Below are 20,495 nucleotides of genomic sequence, written 5' to 3'. Positions count from 1 at the left end.
CTACACCACAGTGATATCTAAGAGTTCAGAGATCACACAGAAACTTAAAACAATACAGTAGGAAAGTTCAGATATAACAGAAAAACACTTGTCTAACTTTCTTCTAAGTTCCTAGCTGTTTCTACAAGAAAACATATTTCTAAGACACTACATAAGACAACAGGCCGAGTGCTGATAAGTTTGATATCAAGATCAAAAATGCTCACAGTCTCTCTCTGAAAAATAGTTTTTAAACTCACTAACAAACATCTTTGCTAGGCCCTCCAAGATTACATCATTTTGAAACTTAGGTTTTCCCAGTTTTCACATTACATCATTTTGACACTTAGTCTGGAGTTCCCAGGCAAAACGGCTACATTATTTAGCAATCTAACACCTGCTCAGGAGACTACAACAATAAAAGACATTTCACATGTACACTCTAGCAATTATTCCTTAAATTAAGACAATAGAAAGAATGTGTTCAGCCAGCCACTTTGGCACCACTATTTAGATAATTTTACTTCAAAGGACATTTGAAATGCTTGGCTTAGTTTTCCTTACAGCAGATGGCAATGTTGCAACAATCCTGAAGTTCATATTTTACAGTGTTTTCTTTCATTTAAGAACACAAGCCTGTATTTTACATTTATATATACAAATGATAGATTTATGTATCAAATTCTATTTGGCTAGGCTGGCAGCCTTCGCCCATCTTTCCCCAATCTTCACATCTTTCATTTTTTTTGTTATCGAGCAAGTTAGGACTAATATTAGGGGTGGCCCTTGGTCACTTAGATTAGAGGAGAAAGAATTATGTTTGCAATTAAATACCAATGCATATGCTTACCCAGGACTAAATGACAAATGTTCCCTGAAATGTATTTTAAAGCTTAAATCTTTAGAAAGACATTGAAAATATATCTGGTTGTTTTAATATGTATGAAACATATATTATCGAATTCTTTAGGTATTGTAGTTTTTACTGTGATATTCTATATATACATTTTTATTTAATAGGTAGTATTAGTTTATTAGGAAGGTGTGTGGCTTTAAATGATTGTTTGTATTTTATGATGTCATGATTTCTGCCTTATTTAAATCTGTATCTGTCTTTTACATTTGTCTGAAGAAGTTCACACATTTGCTCTGTACGAAAGCGCTTACATAAACTTTTTTCTGGAGATTACACCTGTCGTTGGTCTTATTTATTAAGTCTGAGTTGGTTTGTGGATTCTACAGTTTGAACAATTAGATTTTAAATGATTTTATTGGTCTTTGTGAAACTCATGTGACTTATACGGCTATTAAAATGATGCTCTTATGGTTGTTAATTGAGTTCTGAAGAAGTTCCTGTGGGAAAGAAAGTGCTTAGCTCATCTGTTTTTATTTTAATAAAAGCTAAAATGGCTTTTGGTGTGCTGGTGTTGTTTGGACTGAACCCAACTAATGCACTTAGGGGAATCCACCTCAAGCGGTTGACCCATAACTTGTGGTGTAACCTGTTGTTCTGTTTTTGGGCCTCTGTTATGTGTGATGTACACTTCTGAGGTGCAGGGCACAGCCATTGGCCTATGGCTAACCATGTCTGCAAAATGACTGCATGCTGTGTGCTGTCGCCGGATTCCCTAGTGATGTGGACATCTGCCTAGGAGTGTCTCATGCACATACCTGACTGGTGCCAGAAACATGGCCTCAGGCCGCATACCAGAAAATGCAGTGTCAACCCCTTTGGGGAGAGTGACATCCTCACATATTATCACAGTACTAACAACATCCTAGGCATGCAATCAGTTGTGAGGGTTCTGTGCACACAGGTCAATGGCAACACGACATTTCACCACCATGTTGCTTCTGTTGTATGGAAAACCTTCTACATGGCCCACCTCATACATAATGATATGTCATCCAGGGACATGGGTCCTAATATCCATGTATTCCCCCAATAAGGCCCATTATTGTGTAAAATGCCCTGTTCATCATTCACCTCACACAGCACATGCAGCAGCCGAGGACATCTCCGAGGTTCCCCAACAGGGACTACCAGGGCATCAAACATCTACTATACACAGATAGGCTATAAGCCCAACCATCTACCTAGTTTCATACATACTTGTCAGAGGTGACCTCTGTGTATCATGCAAGGCAATCATGGAGTCCACATTTTTGGGACTGCTGAACAAGTGCAACTCAAGCTCCACTGTACTAACACACATACACACCCTCAACCTGGTGTGTGACATCAACTGGGCTCGGCGGCTCAGATGTGTGTTACACAATCTCCCCCTGCTGTGTAATGGTCACCCTATCCACATGAAGCAGGATAGCTATTTACATATTTGCAGCCAGACCCTGGATAACTGGATGGTTAACTGCACATACACCATTTGGATACTACCTGTGTGGCATTAGGTGCTGCCTTGCATACACATGGGCTAACATTGGCCTAGGCATATGGGGGCTCAGAGCCCATAGCCTAGTAACCTCATATAGTCCTAGGTATACCAGTTATGGCCTGTCTGCTGTGACAGACTGTGTTGGTATGTGTCCACACCCATCACTGCCATCAACTGTGGTGTGTCCCCTATGGGCAATATTACAGTACCATGTTATACAGCTAACATCCGACAAATATGTGAGTGGTACAACAAGTGCATGTGGACATTCCAGCAATATCAGTGCAATATCAGTGCTACACAATAACTGATTGCATATGTGGTATAGGGTTTCCTCCTCATAGGTGTCTGACATCTACAGTACCCAGATGTTTGCTGAATGTGTACATGTGTCTGATATATGTAGACCTCCTGGCAGACAAATGTGAATGTCTGGAAACCAGTTGGACAATATGTAATGGTTGTCCTCAGAGTGTGTGGAATGTGTCTGTGACATGCTAGACCCCCTCAGAACACAATAATGGTACATTAATATCTGGTAATGCATTCATTCCCTTACATTGTATGCTCCATATGTACACACTGTTGCTGAGGCAAAGCCTGTGTCCCTCCACCACTACTGCCTATAACCAACTGTCCTGCTGCAGGAGGTTACCAGATATGCTAGCCATAGCTGTCAGGCAATGAGATATAGGTGTGGAGTACACAGTGACCTAGCCAGAGTATGTCAGGAACAGTCAGGGACACCTGGATGATCTTTTAACTAACCCTGCATGATATTCACAGACTGAGAGGGGCTCACTGACAGTACATGATGTGATATGCCAGATGTATCTACCAGTAGTTGCTGTCACTATTGTACAACAGACAATCCAGTAGCATTCATATGTGAGCTGACCATTGCTGGGGGGGACTCAGGGGAAAGAACTGTGATCTATGTCACTGTAGACAGATCCAAAAGGAAAGACATTTCCCATGACTGCATCCCCCTATATGCATTCCATTACATGGTTAATTCTATGACATACCTGGTATAGTGCTGTACTCCTTTGTGAGCAGAAATCCAGTGGTAGTTTTCCTTGGAAATTGCAGTCGTCTTCATGGAGAAAGTGAAAGACCTCTTTACCATAGGAAGCAAATTGTCTGTTGTAGGTAATGCTCATCAACAGGTAATTGCCTGTGCACTAATCTATGACTCACACTTGGTAATAGCAGCCAGAACAGCTGGGTTGCATTTTCATTAGCCAATGGTATGGTGATGCAGTGCTATAATTAAGGCCTTCATGTAGGCTTTGGCACTCTTCCTGGCCTGTGAAGAGGAAATTATCGAGTTGTGGGAGCTACAGCATCACAGAGTGCAGGCAGAAATATTGTCCACTGTTTGGATTGATGTGGTATGTACACAGTTTTGCATGCTATGTTTGGCCATTGTTAACAGGCTTTCTGATTCTGTGGCAGTATTCTGTTTAACAATGTGTGTTGGGGTCAGTAAAAAGACAGGCAAATGTAAGTGTCATACATCATTTTTATCTGAATGTGCACGCTGCTCATAGTTCATAGTTCATAGTTCATAGATTAGTACTAGGCTAACTACCCTTGTGGGCCATTTCAAGCCTAGCCAATTACCCCATGTGAGAATCAAACCCTGCACCTTGTGTCTGTAAGGTAAACACTTTAACCATTATGCCATCCTCCTGCTGCAGTTGATGCTAGTCTATCAGCTGTATATGTTTGTAGGAGGAGACTGTGACACATGTCCCTGTCATCTGAACATGTCAACCCTCCAACCCTTTATGTATGGGTGTTGTGTGGATGCCCTGTTCTAGGTGTTTGGGAGGTATGGTAGGTCTGTAGTAGGTAGCTAAACATACTGCTGCATGTATAGCAGGGAGCAGCTGCTGCATTCTGGTCAGGAGTCATACTGAGGATTGTGAAGACACTGGCAGACAGCAAGCTGTATATATCAGTGAGGGAGCAGTATCAGCTCTTGTGTCACAGTATGGCCAGGCTGAGGATACCCATAGCAGTCCAGGTGAGACATGTGCCTCTGGTACATATGTTAAGTAATAGTGACACCCAGAGAGTATTAGGTGACATTTAGGACACATATTCATATTTCTCATAGATGTCCCACCCTCCAGGCCTTTGATGTGTTACTGTGGGTGGCTGTGACTGCGGTAGCAGCAACCAGGTCTGCTGGACATTGCAGGGCTCGGTTATTTCTATGTTGTACTGACAAACATGTATTTGTTGTGCAAAAGACAGGACTGTGGACCAGGACTGTGGATGTGTGCAGATGTCACACATGCTAGGAGTGTAACAGATAGAGCTACTGAGTCATTATTATGGGAGGTGTATTTGCAAGACATATGTGCATACATACAGTGTGTTACACAGGATTGCCATGAACATGTGTATTCAGATGCATATGACGTGTGACACTGACCAGTTTGTCATGCTTTTGTAACCTCAGTCTGCACTAACTTGCTAGTAGTTCAGCACTCAGAATAGGTTTTATGACAACCATGTCATACGTACATGGCACAACTGTGGACATTCTGCAACAGTTTGTGCAGTTATCAGCTCTACCTGATATCATAGGCCTCCTGTACATCCATAAACATGTATTTGACTGTGTACTGGTTCAGTGTCTGCATCACAGGCCCAACTACACTGTCATTTACCCCATTATATGTAGAAGTAGTGTATCACTGGCAATTAGGATATGTTTGTAAAAACACCAGTTATGGATTAATGCACTGTGCTTTAGTTCAGAGGGTCCTGGGTCCAATACTTGGAAAGGGTGAATATTTTTCCTGATGTGACATCAATGTAATGCATGATATATGTATAGAAACACCAGCTATTTTTCAGAGCTGAGTTAACCTAGTGGGCTAATGTAGTGTGCTGTAATTCAGAGGGTCCTGGATTTAATGCTTGGCAAGGGTGTATATTTTTGCTAATGTGACATCGCTGTAATGCATGATATATTTATAGAAACACCGGCACTCTCTAGAACTGTGTTGGCCTAGTGGGCTAATGTACTTTGCTGTAGTTCAGAGGGTCCTGGGCTTGAGAGTTGGCAGGGGGTGATTATTTTAGTGATGTGCAAATCAGGGTCATGAATCAGATAAGGTGATTAATGGAGTTTTAAGTGGGTTTGCATGATGTGCAGTGATGCTAAGCAGTGCTTAGTCTCACTTAATCCCGTGCTATTTCTAAAAAAAAAAGAAAAAAGGAGTGATAGGAAAGTGGTGAAATGGGAGCAAGCCAGGGGAAAAACAATATGAATGACAGGTAGGTATGTGCAGGACAGATGTAGGAAAGGACCATAGCTTTCCATTTCCTGTACAGCAACAGCTGTGCATTTTGTGTACAATTTGGAATTTGGAGCCTCACATGCCAGACATAGGGTTGTGGGTGACATAACTTCATTGATTAATTGCTGGGATGATTGATTGACGGCAGTGTACATGGGGGCAAAATGGAGATCCTATGTATGGGGTGATATTTTTTGTGGGACAGATGCCCTTTTTTTAAGGAGAAAGTGGAATGTTGGGAAGGATTGTAGGTACATTTGGGGAGGTAAACTGGGTAGGAGAGGTTGTGTTTGCAGACAGATAAGACAGACAAGACAGGCAGGGGCAGTATCACATATGAGGGGGTAAACACCTCAAACAGGGAGGGAGTTTGGGAATCGGGGAACCAAATGCCCCAGATGGCAACAGTGGGACTGAGCTCCCCACCCATGGGCACAGTCCTGAAGGTGGCTGTGCTGCTGGCACCCAGCCTCCAGCACAGCCACCTCCAGCACAGTCCTGAAGGTGGCTGTGTTGGTGGCTGGGTGCCAGGGCTAGCCTGCCCCTCCAGGTGTGCCAGTCTGGCCTCAATCTGATGCAGTCAGTCATCCAAATCATGCTGGATAACCCTGCACACCATCCCTGGAAACTGATTTTATGTGATAACATCCTCACTATGCCCACACTCAAGTGGGGACAGGCCCCATCCTGTGAGGCAGTTCCAACCATGGGTGGTGCAGGACCAATGGAGAAGGCAGCTCCAGGTTGGGTCTCAGACATGCTGGGACATGGTGCCACAGCCAGATGAGGTGGGATAGGCAGATCCACCAGAACTGGCCTACTCAATCATGCTATGGTGTTGACATTTGTGACCGTGTATTGGTTAGTCCTGAACATAACATTTCAACATTAGTTATAACAGCATGCATGGGTGTTCCATTTAATGCAGAACAATAGAATTGCATGGCATACAGAACACAGGCATAAATTGATTAACAGTCATAATTGTAACAGCATGCCAATAACAATTATGGCAAAAGGCCAGCAACATTGGTATTTCAACAAGGTATGTCAGCATGCAACCATTGTAATATATAACTAATAATACAACACAAGGCCCAACATTAGGTTTTGAGAACAACATATGTGAAAATGGAGCCATGATGCACATAAGGGGTGGGGGTAGAGAAACACATTCCATTGCCAACTGTATAGGCTATATTTTATGCAACAGTACTGCTCAATACTCTATTGGTCTTCCCTTACTTTATGTCTAGAAGTGCCCTATAGCTTCCGTAGCATATACATAACTCTCAAGCTATCCAGATAGGATGGTATTGGCCAAGCTGTAACACCTACAGGTACATAAGTACAGGGGACTATCACATGTCAGGAGAACATATCTGACTACCAAGGTGTACTCTGCACTGATGTGTGAGTGTGCTACTGGCATACTTTAACTGGGTTTATATCTGTGTCCAAGGTTTTTGGCAGCATGATCTGTGGCAGCATGACACTTGAGAGACAGGTATCATGCACAGTACAGAGAGTTTAGACTTATCCTGCCATCATTGACAAGCATGGGGATAGACTATCAGCAGACATTCACAGGCACACCAAGCATACAGTTGTACCAAGAATAGACCATTAATTTGTCTTATTAACTTGGAATACTACTGTACTTCATGTCATTTTATTTAATGGAGTCTTATCACCTTGCTGAGAAATGCTGCTTACACACTACTACATCTGGACACAGAAATTAGTATACCCTTCATACAACTACTACAGGCATTTATTTACCTGTAAGTGCTGTGGGGAGAATATCTCTTAACAATGCATAACTGTTTCTATAAATAGTCAGTACTACGTGTCTATTACTATAAATATATATGTTAGCACCTGTCCCTGGATTCAAACCCCAGACTGTGTGTGGCAAAATGAACAACACATATATTGCTTATCACACTGAGCTAGTGGACCACTGCTGTATGTTGATTGAGTGATATGTACCTAAAGCTCACCTGGTGACAAAGTGTGACTAGGTAATATAGGTAGAGTGCCACACAAGACTGAAGTGACAGTTAAACATACTAGCATGAGATTCATGCATGACAGAGATAGTAGATGAACTGTGTATTAATACTTGGACTGCAGGTGTACACAATTAACCCCTAGTGGATAGGAATATGTGTGCTCTGTACAGACCATATTGTGGTGCTGGATTACCTACCTGACCCATATACATTTGCAGATGGTATATTTGGAGTCTACAGCTATTGCAGTTTCATACTTGCCTGCATCAGTGTACCTACATTCAGGGATGCATATAGCTGAAATGCAAAGGTTAACACAAGACAATTCTGGAACAAACAGACTATAATACCTTAGACAGTATTACTTTTGGCTCACATCTTAGTGCAGAACAAATATCATATTGCAATATATCTTGTAGTACAGCTCCACATCTACAATTTAGCATGACCGTTATTTATTGGCCTACTTTCGTTCACTTCATGGTGTTTAACACATGTTTACTTCACAAAACCTGTAATATTTGATTGCTTGAACAACAGCCCAGAATACACACAACAATTGGAAGAACACAGATTTATAGAGGGTGACATGACACAGTAATTGGTATACAGCTGACAATCTTTATTGTTCTACACTTTAAATAATGCAGGTGTTGGAAGACATCTGTTGTTACACGATCTATGCACTACCTTTTTTTTCTTCACAATACCTACTGCAGTTGTACTGTATTTCCTGTAGATTAGGAATGCAGTTATTTTTTTCCCGTCACATTTTTAATGTCAGTGTACTTTATTACTAGACCATGTATTATTAATAAAGTATGCACAAGTTATTCTCAAACATTATTAATACTGAATTAACTTTCTTTCTTTCTATAACAGTAGCATGTTTCATGCTTTCATCTATATTGAACTGTACCTGGCAATAATCATTTATATCAGTCCAGGTCTATGTACACATTCATTGCAGTACACTCACAACTGACTATACCTACTGGCAGTTACTAATGTACTCTTTCTTAATTAGATTACTATATATTGCAAGATATATCTGTACTCACCACACTCTTGGCACATCCTGGCCAGGTGGCCTGCATGGGCCTACAAGTTGTGAGCCCTCTCTTCTGCAGCTGTGGGGAGAACACACACCATTATGCAAACCTGTCTATCAGACATTCTTACTAGAATTTGTTTAATCAATGATTCCTATGCTTACAAACTTCTGAGGCACTGCGGTGCCAAGTGTCTTGGATCCATTGGGCCAAGAACTCCCCCTTTCTTCACTTCAGGTCTTCATAATGATGATGCACATGCTCAACAGTGCGGGGATTCCAGTTGCAGTGATGAGGTCATGTGTCAGACAGTCCAAGGCCTCTGACTTGTATTTATAGCCCTGGTACTGGCCCTACAGGAGCCGGTCACCATGGCCTTTAACAAGGATCTCAACAATGACCCTGGACTCCAAAATTCCCCAGCACTGCACCCAGAAGCACACACTCTCTCCAACTCCAGTCATAACTCCTGCAGTGATTAAACTCAAACAGTTTCTGATTGTATTCCCACCTATTCAGCTTAAATAGACAGCTTTCCTTCCCTTTGCTGCCATTGGTCCATTTTTAAAAATATTAAGCGAACCTTAGCACAGTGCAAACCTGCTAAGCTTATCTAAACAGTGCTTAAACTGACAATGCTTAGTAATGCTTAGCTGTGTGCAAACCCACTTAGCTGAGCTGAGGACTGCTTAAACTAGAATTTCTTAGCAGTGCCCACACCAGCTAAGAGGAGCTGCACATTACTAAGTACTGCTAAAACAAGTCCTGTTTAAGCATTGCTTGGCTTTGCTTAGCAATGCCTAGCAGAGTTTAGCTACAGGCAAACCAGAGTTTTCATAAATATAAAAAACAATTATTTAAAGTAATTATTCATTAATGATACTTTATTGTTATGTATATCTCTTTTACTTTATATCTTCTAAGTGTATGCATTTCACTACATTATCTTGGAGTGTAACTTTGATGTATTGGACAATTGTCTGTAACTGGGGCTTTTATCCTTGGGTCTCCACTGAAAATGGGCTTCTATACAGTTCTATATAGCTCTCAGTTATGTCTAAGCACTGCTGAGCAACATGCCGTGCTGCTCAAACCCACTCAACTATGCTTAAACTTGACCTTTTCCATTCAAATTAAAAGCATCTGGTTAGTAGTTTTAGATGTCTGGCATGTGTTCATTGCTAAGCACTGTGCCACACAAACACAAAATGAAAAAATAAATTAAAAAAATGGGAAAATTACATTTTCACATTTATATTTCAGTGCCATTTGGTATTTTGACAGTACAGGGGGTGTGTTACGAACAATGTAACATACCCCCCTACAAATAAAAAAAATATGACCAAGTTAACACAATTCAGTGCTGTCCAGCACTTTGACAGTGAAGGGTGTGTGTTACGGACACTGTAACACACCCCCTACAAATAAACAAAAATAATGGCCACGTAAACACTTTTATCATTTCTATTTCAGTGCCATCCAGCACTTTGACAATACGGGGGTGTTTTACACATCTTCAAGCACTTTAACACACCCCCTACACTGATTCAGTAACATGTACATTGCTCTCCATTAGTAGCATGCCTTCATTAATATGCAAAGTGTGCTGCCGAGGGGAGCTGCAGACATGGCCATGGTACACTCTGTGTAGGTATTGCCCTATTCCTACATGGAGTTTATTAAATCTGGGGGAATTATAATTACAGAAACATAATTATCTGTATACCCTCACTTAAACATTAATTCATATCAGATCCAGTGCTGAACATACATGTTATTTTTAATTATGTTTACATTGTTTCATATTCTATAACAGTGACTGGAGAAGCATTACTCTGGCTCTGTAATTGTGTAATTATGCAACCATAATTGGATTGATACCCTCAGTTACGCATATAATATATTTCTGACATCCTATGTATGCACAATACAAGTGATATAGATAGTTATTCCTATGTGTAAATATTTTTCTACTGTTAATTGTTATATAAAGTAAAGTCGAACATCAGTAAGAAAAGCTTGAGTTTAGCTGGATTGGAACCCAGGCTCATCTATACTATAACCCTTAACTTACAACTGCAGCCACAGTAACAACTAGGCAGCAGCTGTATATTTTACATTCATTACTCTATATGTATGCTGACTGCTGCACAATGCTTCTTAGCATGCTTGCATGGTGGCAAACTATACAGGATACAACTCATTCATTTTTAAATCATCTACTGTCTACAGGTGTTCTGGACCTGCAGGTGTTGTGGAAGATTGCTGACCATTGTGCAACACTGCTTAATGGGTTTGCACAATGTTAAGCAAAAAATGCAATAATGTATCCATTTTGAAACTGACTACTGTCTGCTTCCTGTCTGCTTCTTGTTTGGGCCATTAGACCATGTTTGCATGAAGGTAAATGATGCAGAGATGAGACAGGCAAAGTCCACCTTGTATTCTCCCTAAGGTTTCATCCTTAAAAGACATATGTTGGACTTGAACCATGATCTACTGATAGTACATACTGGATTGTTCATTGTGTTTAACAGGTGTGGTACACACACACTTGATTCACAGGTGTAATTTATGCAGTCTTTATCACAGAAGTACATGACATGATATTTATTTGATTTATCCGTTTCATCATGTTTGCGCTAAGCTGCTCACCATGCAAATATTAATAAAAAAAAATTAAAAAAAATAAACATTACAAAATACATTTTTGCACACATTACATATTTTTACACAAATCTGGATTCAAACTGTCACACCAATGAACTTACAAAACACATTAAGGGTGTCTTATCCCACTTTGCCACAAAAACAGCTTTGCAGCAGGAATGCAAATCATTGTGCATTCAAGCATGCCCCATTTCATCCACAGTATTAACAAGACATTTAAGACTTGTACACTGTCAGTTGTTTGTACATGTGTTAATTACATATTTAGTGCAATGACTAATCCCACAAATTACATATTTAGTGCAATGACTAATCCCACAACTATTTATGAGTATTGTTTGCAGCAAAGTGACTCTGTCTTCTCTTCGTATTATGTTCAAAAAGGACATTTGGTACAAAGACCTGATTTTCCTCACTATTGACATTAAAGATCTTTTTACATCCACTCCCTGTGACAAATGATTAGATTTATTTTTTATAGTTTGAACAAATATGCCCCTCTTTTGGGAGAGATTATCAGGCTTACAGAGGAAATGATGGCTGTAGTTTTGGACAATAATGTTACATTTTTTGAGGTGGAGTACTTCAAACAGAATAAGAAAGTGACCACTGGAGCCTCCTGTGCTCCCATGTATGCAAACATGGCTATTTTGGCTTGGGAAAACCATTGTGTATTCAATTCTGCATTCTTTCAGCAAATAGCTCTCTATGTTTGCTTTTTGGATAATACAGTCATCCTATGGAAAGGTTCGGAAGAGTACATTCACCAGTTTGATACATATTTGAATTCCTCTGAATTTTTGGAGTTTACTTACAAGTTTCATAGGGAAGGTATTCATTTCTTTAATACATTCATTGAACATACCCATTGTGGCTTTAAATCAAGATTTTATAGCAAGGCAACAATCAGCAATTCTTATCTGAATTTTAACAGTTTTCATCCACTTACTCAGAAAAAGATACTTGTCCACGGACAATATATTAGAATTGCTAGGATGACTTCATATAGGGCTAAGTTGGAAACACAATGTGATAAACTTACTAAATTTTTTTTAGATCGAAATTACCCTTTCTCTTGGTTAGAAGCATTAGGGATATGTTCACGGTGAATGGGAAAGAAATATTTACCCCTGTTGGGGGTAGGGCTGCAACAGGGGGGTTAACAAAGATGAACAAGGAGAAACCCAAGAAGAAAAAAAAAATGTAAATGTCATGGTGTTAAAATATTCCAGACAAACATCAATACTTAAAGATATTTTTATGAATAACTGGAGTATTCTCAAAACCAGCCATGACATTCTTGGGATAGTTGGAAAATGATCTTTGTTTAAATACAAGACTGGAAAAAAATGTAAAGACTTTTTTGATAAAGGTAATTTTAACATGAGAAAATGGGGTAGAGGAACAGTTAATACTACCAAATGTGGAATGCAGAATCAATGTCCTTATATATTTGAAAAGGAGGAAGTACAAAGGTGTTTTTTGTAAAACTTAATTGTTTAACTAAATGGGTTGTATACATTGCTTTATGTGAAGGATGTTCACGTTTTTACATAACTAAAACAGAGATAACTTTATGTAGACATATTTATGAATATTAAGAACAAAAAAATAATGCCTTGTATAAGTATTCAATAGTTTGTTCCTCATTTACTAAGTTTTCTTTTGTTATTATTGACTCAGTCAGCTATAATCCAAGGGGTGGAGATGCCATAGTATTGCAAGAAAACAAAGAATTAAATGGCAGTTACAATTATAAGCAACCTCTTACCCAGGTTTAAATGAATATACTTCTATTCAGTCTGTTTTAATTATGAGGGTGGTTAATTTTAATGGGTTGAAAGTTTTTAACGTTTCATGCTTTGTATTTTGTACTGCGGTGGTGGTGCTGCGGTAGTGTTGTTGCCTCACAGCAAGACGTTGTCCTGTTCGATTCTCAGCTAAAGCGTCTTCTGTGTGGAGACATGCATGAATGGGTGTAACTTCATTGAAGGTTGTACATCAGGGTTGGCAACTCGGTACGTAAAAATCTGCTGCCAATCATTAGCGGACTGGAGTTCTGCTGTGGCGACCACTAACCGGGAAAAGCCGAAGGATACACACACATGCTTTGTATTTTGTATGAGACAGGATTTGCTTAAATTTCATTGTATACTGTGTAATGAATTTTTCCCGCTGTTCTAGGTGAATTGGATAAGTGTTTATTTAATTGGTTTTGTATAAAAAAGCCATTTTGGTGATATGGTTTGATTCTGATGAAGTCCTGTTTGTTTTAAGGACAATAGCACTTAATTGGTTTGGTCATAAATAAATAATATATTTTATTTTATAGAAGAATCCTGGTTGTGGCTTCAGATTACTAGTTTTTTTTTATTTTTTCATGTTCATTCTTCTCTTACCTGAGCAGCAATTGCAGGCATGCAGACTGTAAGTCATTTTTATCATTGTCCTTAAAATGTGTGAGAATATTAAATGACAATAATATACAGTTTTTAACAAAGGCAGAGGAGTTTGGATATTAGTGAACAAAAACTGAGAAATATGTGCTGCTCAGTTCCATTTAAAACCTTGCTACAATTACTTTGTAACTGTATCCTGGCAGACACACCCACTACAGTAGGGTGTCTGAACTGCTGAGAATTCCTTCTCCCTCCCAGTAACCACTTACAGTTGCAATCCATTAGCAACAAACACTGAGGTAGTGCCTATACTATGTTTACATCTAAAAACGCAAAAGACACAATGTAAACTCAGAACTGAAACAAAAGCAGTTCACGGACTCCATTGGCAGCAAACTAAGTTAAGGAACAAACCCAGAAGGCTGAATTGTCACATAAAATTCTTTATTTGTTGGAGAAGAATTAGATTTAACTGGATTGATCGGTTCCCAATTGCCTGGCCTCAGCCACAAGGTGATAACTGTCAGTGTTCCAAAATTTATACAGTGCACATCAATTTGAATTCTGTCAATGTCTCAAAAGATAACAGTGCTAATATTTTGAAAGTATCCCTAATTTGTTGAAACCTACAGTAGGTTTTACAATGCGTGAGTGAACCAACGGTTAGCTTATACTTGTCCAATCACTATGTTTACGTCTGATACACAAATCCAAAAGATTGGGATTCAGCAATTCTGAGTTCACACCTCATTTACATCTTCGCTGTACTCAGAGGCATGAGTCTACACCATAAAAAGCTAACCATGTTGCTAGGGAACTTGAAGGGGAGAGGACTTGTATATTTGTAGAACACAGAGGATTGAGATTCCTTTAAATTTGTCTTCACAGAAGGCTTCTGATGTTGCCAAAGTATACTTGTATTTCTGAGATACATGCTAGATATGATCACATTATGAAGAAAACCAGACGAATGCAACGTTCCTGTAATCACGGCTACACAAGTAAAAACCACACTATCCAAAGCCAAGAACACAGCATCTATGGGGCCTGAAAACATTTCAGGCTGTGTTCTACATGAACTATAGAATGAACTGGCACCTCACCTAAGGACCATGTTCAATCTTAGCCTCACCTCAGGCTTTGTGCCCACTGAATGGTGCACAGTGATGGTTATCCCACTCCACAAAGGGGGAGCCAACACGGATCCTGAGAACTACCACCCCATTAGCCTAACAAGCCTGGTCTGCAAGGCCATGGAATGTATCATCATGGAACTTATAAATAAAGACATTAGTAATCTCCAAACTCTGGAACCCACCCAGTTAGGGTTTGTAAAAGGCAGATCATGTCTCCTAAACCTGATTGACTTCTTTGAAGCAGTCAACAAAGCCATAGAAGAGGGTAAAGTGGTTCACACAGTCTATCTAGATCTTGCCAAGGATTTAGACACCATTCCCCACTCTGGAATTATAGATAAACTCACTAAACTAGGTATAAACCCCTATGTCACAAGATGGGTTGCCAGCTGGCTCACTGACAGAACCAACACTGTGAAAGTAGCAGACTCCAAATCTGACTTCAGACCAGTAACAAGTGGAGTACCACAGGGTTCAGTCCTGGGTCCTCTTCTGTTTGGTATCTACTTTTCTGAAGTACAGGCTAACACAGAAGGTCTTTGGCCAACAAAGTTCTCAGATGGCTGTAAACTAGGAGCTATAACTGAAACTCCTAACGATGTTGACATCCTACAAAAGGGCCTCACTGAGACAGATGCCTGGTGTCAAAGCCATGGCCTCAAGATCAATGCCAAAAAGTGCATTGTCATCCCCTTTGGTAAAAACTCTGTACCCATGAGCTACCACATAGGTGCTAGTCTATTTAACACTGAAAGTCTGATAAGAGATCTTGGGACATAGGTGGACAGTTGTCTCTCCTTTGATAATCACATCACCACAGTAGTCAAGAAATCCTTCTATGTGGCACACCTCATCACAAAAGGTGATCAAGGAGAGGCCATTGTTCCCCTTTACTCATCACTCATTAGACCCATTACAGAGTACAACACCCTTTTGGTATGTACCTCACAAGATATCTACAACAACTGGAAAGGCCACAGAAATACCTCACAAAGAGGATTACTGGCCTCGAACTGATGCCCTACGCAGACTGTCTCAAAAAACTCCAGCTTTACTCCGTCACATATCGCCTATTCAGAGGTGATCTCTGCCTAACATACAAAGCTATGTCAAACCCAAAGCTGTTGGACATGCTCCACTTAAAGAAATCCCAATCCCTCCAAGCTGCACACTCTAGGGACCTAATCCTTGTCACCACAATAAACAGAACATGCTGGAGGGATAGATTCCTGTCCCAGAGACTTCCCATACTCTGGAACAAACTACCTATCTATATCAAACAAAGCTCCTCATTAGCACTCTTCAAGAAAAATCTTGATGATTGGATGGGAAATAGGAAATTTTCCCCTGGGATCACCTCTGTGGCTCTACTTGACAGGGGCCCAGGAAAATAATTTTCTTGAGTGGCGAAAGCCAGTGTACCTTTTTGGCTAGGCTTGTATAGGCCCTAGGGCTGATAGCCTAGTACCTATCTATGAACCTATGAATCTATATTTGTATTAGGGGATTAATATGCTATCTGTATGCATTTCTTATATTTCACTATTGGTATAGGCATTTTTGCCATGCATTGGCTTTCACAGATACACAGCCTTATTTTTTGTCATTACAAAGATTATTGTTAAAACTAGTTAGCTTACATTCTTTTCTATGTTACTCCATGGCAGTGTAAAGTACTATATTGTAAATGACATGTTTATATCAGTTTGTCAAAGTCTAATTACAGCTAATGGCTGTTCATCAAACTGAAATCACTTTATGGCCATTCATCAAATGTTCATATCAGTGAACATTTTTCCCAGGGAAGGAAATGACTTGGCCAACAGACCAATCAACAGTCACACCACAGTGCATCAAACACACCAAAGTGGGGGTCTGTGTACACCACACCCCCTCCCACTTATGTATACCAACTCTGACATTGCACTACAGTGGTGAAAAGGGCACATTTCTATATGCTGGCCAAGTAATTTCCTTCAGTGGGAAAATTGTTTGCTGATGTAAACATTTGATAAATGGCCTTTCAGTGATTTCAGTTCAATGAACAGCCATTTGCTGTAATTAGACTTTGATGAACTATTATAGACTTGTCAATGATACAGGAGTGTTATGCTTCTAAGTTGGCCCATAGACACTACCAGGAGAGTGCTGGGCACAGTGAGAGGAAGCATTCAGGAAATTATGTAAGATCCTGGATGCTGATGCCTGCTATATCCCCAGCATATGCCCTGTTGGCCTCTGAAAGGTTCCTGTAGCTAATCTTCTAAGTGCTACCCATACCTTAGTCTCCACAGGTACTGTTTCCCCTCAGTTTGCCCTTGCTCTCAGTTGTGGACAACAGAGGTTGCAGAGTTCCTGTAGTGTGTCACTATCCACCCTGTAGTGCTCTACAATTTCACATCATGCAGAACGTGGTAAGTTAGGGGTCTAATTACCCTTCTCCTTCTTGGTCAGGGTCTATTTGCAACTCCTAACATTGTTTCCATGTATATTACCTTCCATGGTTGTATTCCAGTAGGTTTTGGAATTCACTGGGAAAACCTACACTGAGTCCACATGATTGCTTCATACCTTGTTGAATATCTCCTCTATCTTGAATTGGCTGATTAGCAAACAATTCAGCTGCTTATGCTATAATTAGCATGTCACTATGTTGACCATATCTGTGCAGCCCTACATGGTGATAGAGCTACTTACTGAATACAAAACAGTGGACTACCATGTGCACATCACACAGGAATGTGCACAGGGTCTTAGCAAATCATGTAGGCTTTATTGAATCTTGCCTTTTGAATAAACCTGTAGAGAGACTTACAAATAATGATATTTAAATTCTGGGTATACAGAAAAGACAGCAAAAGTAACAAATCTACAGCAGTAATGTGCATTTTCTTAGCTTGGAATGCATTGTGGAAAGGAATGATGATGCTGATGTAGAAAATGAAGAGTAGGATGACATTCTCTTCTTGGAATTGTTAGGGAACAGACTGGACCCTGACTGACCAGTGACAAAACAAAAAAAAAAAAAAAATACAGATTTCGAAGCTGAATGTTTATTCTTAAGTAGCCTGTTTTCTCAACGAGGTTACCCAGATGATTTGATTAGTCCCTTAATCAGTGAAGTCAATTACAAGAGACAAGCAGGCATTATTGAACCTCTATTAATGAACAATAGGAAGACAGAAGTTATTGAGTACCTTGGGAATCCTTTAGACAACAGGGGTCACCAATTTTCAATATATCCACAAACTCGTGACCTAACTCAAGATTTTAGAATAAGCTTCAACACTACTTTTAATAACAATAGTGAAGCTATTAGAGGGATTTTATATAAAAACTGGGAACTTATATCTTTAGATAGGTTCCTAGCTTCAGACTTAGCTTATGGCCCCAGAATTGTGTTTAGGAAAGTGGCAAACCTTAAGAATATAGTTGAAAAACACAAGAATTTTTAATTTAGTAAAACAGTGAGTATGAAGTCATGTGGTTGTTGTAGTATGTGTAAACATATTGAGACAGGTGAAACATTCACTGTTAATAAGTGGAAATATTTTCTAAAGGGTAAATTTAATTGTAACTAAATTTGTAGTCTATCTGGCTAAGAGTAGTTCATGTGCAGCATTTTACATAGGGAAAACCGAACGTAGGCTCCGTGATAGAGTCTATGAACACACGTATGCTATAGATAGAGAGAAATTAGAGAATCCCTTAGCAAGGCATACTATGGTTAATATTAACCACAACTTTAAGTTTACAGTTATCGACCACATAGAAACTAATATTAGGGGTGGTCCAGCAAACTGGCTTTTAGAAGAATGTGAGTTAGCCTGGCAGATCAGGCATAACGCCTTTTCACCACCAGGTCTCAACGAGGCATGCAATATAGCATGTATTCTCAAATTAAAAAGCCTAGTGAGATAATGTATACATAAAAATCTTTTGTCAATACTGACCTTATTCTCACTACTCGTAGACTTTGAGGACAGATAATATGCGTGATAGAGTTGGGCACCTTGGTTTGAGTGTAAGTCTAGTAAATTTTAAAAGTTGTGAGTTTATAGTACCTATTACTTACAAATGTTTCCACACAGAGCCTGTGAGAACTCTGGCTTTTTATTATTAGTACCATACATCTTTATTTCGTATAATTACTTATAATAATGTTTATGGGAGTCTAAACTTGTATTAACTTGTACCAACTCCAGTATTTATCTTGGCATTAGAGTTTTTGGAATGTAACAACATGTTTTAAAAATATCTAAACACCTGAATTTGCTACATTGTCAATTTTGGGAGCCAAAATGTATGTATCGTAACAAGTCTCATAGAGAATTTTTTCAGAATATGTATTAAGTCCATTTTTATTGTTGGTTCCTTCTTAATTTTGTATTGTACCTTTATTATTTAAAAAACATTGTTTTTAATATTCAAGTAGAATTGATATTTTAAGGTCGACTGACATGGTAACCGGTGTTTTAACATTTAGGAGCTACACGTTTAGCTCAGCTGACCGGCTTACATTGATCATGTGATTTTTCTTATTTAACTCACTTGTGTTTGTAAGTTTTTGTCTGATGAAGTTGCCGTATTGGCGGCAACGAAAAGCGCTTAACTTTTATTGTACTGGACTAAACCTAGTTCGTTTACGGGTTTTGTGGCTCGTTTGGCATTTTTGGTTTTACAAGTTTGTTCATTTTTACCGAGTGTGTTTTTCGTCATGACCAGTGACATACACAAAACCATGGCTACTGAATTAGTAAGACTTGAGAAGTCCCAGATTACTTTCCTCTACATAAAGGAACCAAAAGTTGTCTGAATTTGGAATAATGAGTAAGGCAGATTTAGTAGAACCTCCAATGGAAACAGGACTTGAACAGAGAGTCAGCAACTCATCTAGAAAGATAAGACAGATCCTTAAGTTATTCTGAACTAATATGGAGCTGGTGACATCATTTAAGATTAGAATCCCTTTTTCTATAAGGAGAAAGTGACCAGTATGGATTTTCCTAGAAAAAGTTTAGCAGTTGCAACAACAAAAAAAAAGATATGGAATTACAAGAGGGTAGATTTTAGACTGCCAGGGAACATTGAGACACTTAAGGAAAATGAGCTATAGAATGGAAATAAAAGTGATATGGCTAGAATATGCAAAGGAATGAAACCCAATCTTTGGAAAAGAGGGGAGTGTGGGTAGAGAAAGCCAGCCAGATAATATAAGAAATACACAGCTGACGGATAAACAGAAGGATGGCATAACAGTGACTGAAAAATGTCTGAAATGATGATAACCATATTAATATAAAAAAAGCAGACAACAATTGCATTCAGCAGTTAAAGCTGGATTTAGAGGAGAAAATAACTTGTGGTGGTAGAGGAGCAAAAAAGAAATTATTTAGATAATTTGGAAAACTTCAAAGATTGCTGTTTGACAGTAAAACGTTGTGGTGGATCAAAGATGTTTAAAGCCAGGCATAAATACTTAGTTACATTCTTCTTTTTCTGAGATTATGGAGGAAAGATGGCAGGAT

This window comes from Protopterus annectens, chromosome 4.part1 (genome assembly GCF_019279795.1).
Source record: "Protopterus annectens isolate FY-2018-M chromosome 4.part1, PAN1.0, whole genome shotgun sequence".
In the NCBI taxonomy this organism is placed as follows: domain Eukaryota; kingdom Metazoa; phylum Chordata; order Ceratodontiformes; family Protopteridae; genus Protopterus; species Protopterus annectens.
Note: the sequence above shows the minus strand (reverse complement) of the source record.